Here is a 6,000-nt window from a genome sequence, read left to right as displayed (position 1 = left end):
ATTGGTGGGGTTCGGCGGAAAGCCTGCTGGCCTCCACCACCACGGTTCTCGATATGCTTCGGCACACAGTCGCTTTTCTGTAGTCCAAACCTAGAGCAGCTTGGTGATAAATACCGCCTTAAAAGGCGTTTGATAACAGTTCTACGTGTTGTAAGGCAAACGGTTATTGGTCGCGGGGCTCACGGATTCGGTCTGTAGTAAACACAGCGAGGCTCCCGGGACCCGGGATTGGTCAGCGTTCCAGAGTAAATTCCTCCGGACTCGGAGCGTCGACTGGCTGCACTGCTGCCGCTGCCCCGCCCTCTCCCCGTCTGATTGGTTGCAGCTCGGCGGGGAGGCGGAGCAAAGCCTCGGAGTGAGCGAGTCGTGTCGCGTCACTTCCGTTTGCTGTGGGCAGCCGCCGCGGCGTTCTCAGAGTGCGGTGGCGAACGGGCTGGAGGAGCTGAGGCACTGGAGGCGGGGTGGGCGGAAAAGGGAGGAATCCCATCACGGAGGCGCCAGCCTGGAGGTTTCCACCTCCTCCGACACTGTCGGGAGGGATCGGAGAAGGGTCACCGCCTCCTCCTTCGAGAAGGGGGGCGGAGCCCGGCTCAGGTGAGGCGACCCTGTCAAGGCGAGCGGTGGCGGCGCGCGTGGGCGCGCTCACGTGGAGACGGTTGATCTCTGGGGGTGCTGGGTGGGCGGCGCGAGCGGGGTCTCGTCCTGGCGTCCGGACGCGCGCAGACGCGTACCGGTTGCCCTCCACACCCCACCCCCGCCCACCCTGTCTGTCTTTCTGAGGGAGTATTGTTAACCCTCGGAGCGGAGGGGCCAGGCTAGTGGGAGGCGTGTTCTGCGCAGGCGTCCCCGGTGTCCCGACGCCAGGCTGTCTGTCCGCAGGGTGGGGCGGGGGTTCTTGCCCACTTGCATCTGCCGGCGGGCGACGTTGGTTACTGGGCTCGGGGGGGACCGGCTTGCGACCAACAGCCTGGCGAGGTGAATAGATCTGCGGGATGGGGTCGGGTGGCTCCCTTGCCCCCATCCTGGGTCTGTTTGAGCGACGAGGTTTCATTTCATCAGAGCAAGGCCAAGGCGGTCTGGAATCGGGAACCCGAGGCTGACCCTGCACGGGTGGAGTTAGTGTTTTGGAATGCCCCAACTTATCAGAAGACTAAAGTGTTTATAGGCATTTATTGGACGGCCTCTGCTTCCAGGCTTCGTGCTAGGAGCTGTGGGGAATTCAGTGGCAAGAACAGCCTTGCCCCCTCCTCCCCTCGTTTGGAGGACATAAAGATTTATACTACTTAGAGACTAACATTAGGCAGTAAATTAAAGGGGGGTCGAAGGTTAGGTTTTTTCCTTCGAGAGAAAGTCCTTTGTCATTAAGTCAGTCTGCCTTCTGGCATCGTGGAGGGTACTGTGGAAGCAAATTTCTGAATAGGACCCAAATTGTAAATAATTTGGAGGAAAAAAAATATAGGTAAATTGAGTACTAAGTAGTATGCTTGAATCCTGGTTAATTTTAATGAATGGAAGTAAGAAACCCCTCACCTTCAAGAATTGAAGCAAAAATATTTCCAAAATATGTTCATATACCTTTCAGTTGTAGTAGGTAGAAGATATTACGTACATTGGGATCTTTCTTTAGAGACTGAAGAGAATGCTGTGCCTTAGACATCACTGATGATTTGTTATCCTTGTACTGTCTGTTGTGATTTAGATTAATTTAAAGAAGGTGGGTTAGGTGTCTCATTGTTTTCTGGAGAAACTGCATTCTGTTTTTGTGATTTCCGTGGTGAGCGTGATAAGCTAAAAGATTAGCAGAGAGAGAAAGAGACCAGGTGGAGAGAGGAGAGAGAGAGGATTTTAGAAAAAAGCCCCTAAACCAAGGGAAGGTCGCCTCCTACTGCTTTAGTCTGGTCTGGAAATCCCAGGAAATTTGGGAAGACTGGCTTTGCCGCCACTGTTGGCTTGGTGACCTGCCAGGTAAGACTTAACTGGTTGAGGGCTTGTTCTGGGCTCTTGTGTTTTGCTAAATTAAACGAACCAGGACTTTTAGAGTCCTGAAATCAACATGTTTTCTTGCTTTCCTTTTTCACTCCTAAAATTTGTGTCAAAACATGGTTAGCTGGGGATACTGGCAGGCTGTATTCTGGCTATTTAAGGTGTCTAGCAAAATTCTGAAAGTGATCAGATTTGGAAGAAAAGCATTTTAGAGTGGGGTGTTTTGCTAAACCTAGGGGTCAGTGCTCTCAAAAGAGGCTTTGTCTTAAGACTACCACGAGAACTTGAAGTCATTAAAAAAATACTTGGGTACAGAATGCATGTTTAGTATTTAAAGTACTTAGCGTGAATTATGTTGAATTGGAGTTCTTTAGTATGGGCAAGACTTAAAAATATCTTATGTACAGTGAGAAATGACAAAATTTGCTCTAATGCTGTACAGAATCTTGAATCTGCCTCAGATTCTCTTTGGAATGGGGAAAGAAAAGCTCAAGGTATTGATTCCATGTTAGTCTTCAGGCTTTGTTTTTTAAAATATAAATCTATTGTAAACAAATACTTTTCCTGTCTGTCAGTTTTAAGAACATGAGTTCCTTTTTTTTTTTTTTTAACCGTATTTAACATTTCTCAAATATGGATGCTGTCCAGTAGAGCCAGATTTTATGAGTGTAGCAGGTGGGATGGAATGTAACTCTACAAGGCACCTTTTGTCTAAATATAAAGTGAACTCAGGCTAAAAGACCAGCTGTTTCTGAGTTCACTATTGCTCTTACAGTTGTTTTCATCATTTCCATCACTGAATAGTGGCTTTTAATCTCCAGATTCCAATTTTAGGAGGTGCCTTGCATTTGACTAATTATACATCTATTAAAAGCTTTGAGTTACCTTTCTGACAGCTCAAATGGATTAGGAATTGTGTTAGAGTACTGATATTTTATTGTAATATAGATAGATTACTGTTTTAGTATCTAAGATTATTTTATCTGTAGATAATTTCCCTTGTGATATTCTCACATATCTGAATGATATGCTTAAGGTTCCAGTATTTCCTTGATTCTAAACCGCATTCTGTTCACATTTTGATGCTGATTACCCAGGGGGTGGGGGTGGAGTGCCATCAGTGAGCACTGTGCCATAGTTTCATTGGCAGCGCTTCCCCCCCAGTGTTACATGAAGGAGTGTTGCCCTTTATAAGCACGTCATCCTAGATTTAATGAAACATGGTACTTTTAAAAGACTTTTGTATCCAATTAATTCCATGTTAATTGTAACCAATTAATTTTCCAAATCTGCCTTAGCACTTAGAAGAAAGTTTGTTACTGAAAAGAATCGCATTGGAAGTAATATTTTTCCTTATATAGATGGAAATTAGCAAACTGATTGTTTCTTAGACACATTTTAAAGGATGGTTGAGTGCTGGGTCTGCTCTTTGGAGACTATGCTTGGTGCTTTGTTACTTTGTGTACTTGATAACTGTTTACAAATGCTTTATTTCCTGCTTAAAAGTTTAAAATAATCAGGGTGAATCGCTCCCCCTTTCTTCTATACAAGACGTTGTTAACTTGGTGTAATTGATTTTTCAATACATCTTAATTAGTGAGTTATAATTTAAAATCCACTCAGCTGTCTTTCTTTAAAAATGCAAGACCTTCAATTTTGTAGTCCTTCCATTTTCGTCTCTACTGCAGAGAGGATCGGCGAAAGGAATACGGGAGAAGAAAACGCACTGTTTGGGGTTCAGTTTTCAGAAGAATCGCAGATAATAGAAAAATCTAAGCACATTTAGTAACATACGTATTTTATTTTGAATAGAATGTTAAAAGCAGCTCAGCAGGTGAAGTATCAGTTGCTTGCTGAATACTCTTGATTTGATAAATAATTCAGAAGTGAAGGGATATACTGCTTTGAAAGTAAACTTGGTATAAGAAATGAATTAAATCCATTTTTCATCTTCTTCCTGAAAAGGCACCATCAATAATAGTGTCTCTAGTGCTTCAGAATGGCTTTCTTCTTGATAAAAGTTTAGTTTTTTTTCTTAAGAAATATGTATCTTGATCTGTCAGGGGTAAAAGGCAATAAGGGCTGTTTGTAAAAATTGCTGAAAAGGTTGTGTGTGGCAAGGGCAACTCAAATGGGCGTCAGGCAACATTTTCTAAATAATAGAAAATATATTTAGACTTCTTAAAAATGTTAAAATATAGTCTCAAATATACAAGCAGCTAAAAGAAGCCACTGATGAATGGTTTCTATAGATTTTTGCATACCTTTGTGAAGTTTGTACCATCGTTTGAGTGTTAAGTGGCTACAGATGTTCTTTTATCTGGATGATCAGTTGGCTGGCTAGTCATTGTAAGTTTTAGGAAAATGCAGCACCTGAGAAAGGAACATTTCTGGGACAATACAGTGCAGGTGTAAAGTTCTGAACAGGATAAAGCAGCGAAGTTTGCTGTAAATTATTTTGAAGTTGAAGTGCAGTACTATCAGACTCTGTCCTGTCTTGGGCATACCCATCTTTCAGACAACATCCTGCTGGTGGGCCACCATCTTGGCTGACCATCTCCCTGACAGGTTTAGGCAGATCAAGATCTTCCCCTTTTAGCAGGTGTTCCTGCCACGAGGAATGCATTCTATCACTCAGCCCCCCCTTCCCCCCAAAGCTAATGCTCTCTGATTCTTGTTTGGCACCAGCCTCTTGGAGGGCAGGGTTGGGAGGAGCCAGAGGCAAGGAGCAGTGGAAGGAGAAGAAAAAGCTTATCTTGCATCCCGCTGACCTTCCACATGAGGGTCTGTTGGCAGTGGTGAAGGCTTGGCACTGTGGTCTTTGGTGCTGGCAGAGTGTCGTATTGGCAGTAAAGGAGGATTTGAGGAAAAGAAGAGCAGCCCAGGCTCCCCGCTCTTTCACAACCCTTACTCTAATTTTCACTCCTTAGCTGTTATTTTACACACCTTTCTTTTCACTCAACTTCCAATTCTTGACTCTGACCTTGCTTTTCAGCTTCATCCCTCCAATCTCCTAATCCTTATTCCTAACCTTTGCTCACAGTCAATTCAGTTCAGTTCAGTTGCTCAGTTGCATCCAACTCTTTGCGATCCCATGAACTGCAGCATGCTAGACTTCCCTGTCCATCACCAACTCCCGGAGTCTACTCAAACTCATGTCCATTTAGTCGGTGATGCCATCCAACCATCTCATCCTCTGTCGTCCCCTTCTCCTCCCACCTTCAATCTTTCCCAGCATCAGAGTCTTTTCAAATAAGTCAGTTTTCCACATCAGGTGGCCAAGGTATTGGAGTTTCAGCTGCAACATCAGTCCTTCCAATGAACACCCAGTACTGATTTCCTTTAGGATGGACTGGTTGGATCTCCTTGCAGTCCAGGGGACTCTCAAGAGTCTTCTCCAACACTGCAATTCAAAAGCATTAATTCTTCAGCACTTAGCTTTCTTTATAATCCAACTCTCACATCCGTACATGACTACTGAAAAACCATAACCTTGACTAGATGGACCTTTGTTGGCAAAGTAATGTCTCTGCTTTTTAATATGCTGTCTAGGTTGGTCATAACTTTTCTTCCAAGGAGCAAGTATCTTTTCATTTCATGGCTGCAGTCACCATCTACAGTGATTTTGGAGCCCCCAAAAATAAAGGCTGTTACTGTTCCACTATTTCCGCATCTATTTGCAATGAAGTGATGGGACCAGATGCAGTGATCTTAGTTTTGTGAACATTGAGCGTTAAGCCAACTTTTTCACTCTACTCTTGCACTTTCATCAAGAGGCTCTTTAGTTCTTTTTTGCTTTCTGCTGTAAGGGTGGTGTCATCTGAGTATCTGAGGTTATTAATATATCTCTTGGCAATCTTGGTTCCAGCTTGTGCTTCATCCAGCCCAACACTTCTCATGGTGTACTCTGCATATAAGTTAAATAAGCAGGGTGAAAATATACAGCCTTGACATACTCCTTTCCTGATTTGGAACCAGTCTGTTGTTCCATGTCCAGTTCTAACTGTTGCTTCCTGA

The 6,000-nt window shown here is 44.1% G+C and overlaps 1 protein-coding gene across 4 annotated transcripts in view; it reads left to right on the top strand.

Moving 5' to 3' along the window:
- Window positions 1–402: 402 nt before the first annotated feature.
- Window positions 403–6,000, top strand: part of ZBTB5 (zinc finger and BTB domain containing 5) — a 36,136-nt gene continuing 30,538 nt past the window's right edge. For all 4 annotated transcript variants that reach the window (XR_010659491.1, XR_010659490.1, XM_065907731.1 and 1 more), the window contains exon 1: window positions 403–594. The gene's annotated coding sequence lies outside the window, so the exon portion shown is untranslated. The remainder of the gene's footprint in view (window positions 595–6,000) is intronic.

Source organism: Muntiacus reevesi, chromosome 17 (genome assembly GCF_963930625.1).
Source record: "Muntiacus reevesi chromosome 17, mMunRee1.1, whole genome shotgun sequence".
Taxonomy (NCBI): Eukaryota; Metazoa; Chordata; class Mammalia; order Artiodactyla; family Cervidae; genus Muntiacus; species Muntiacus reevesi.
The sequence above is the reverse complement of the archived record's forward strand: the minus strand, read 5'-3'. Positions and strand labels throughout refer to the sequence as shown.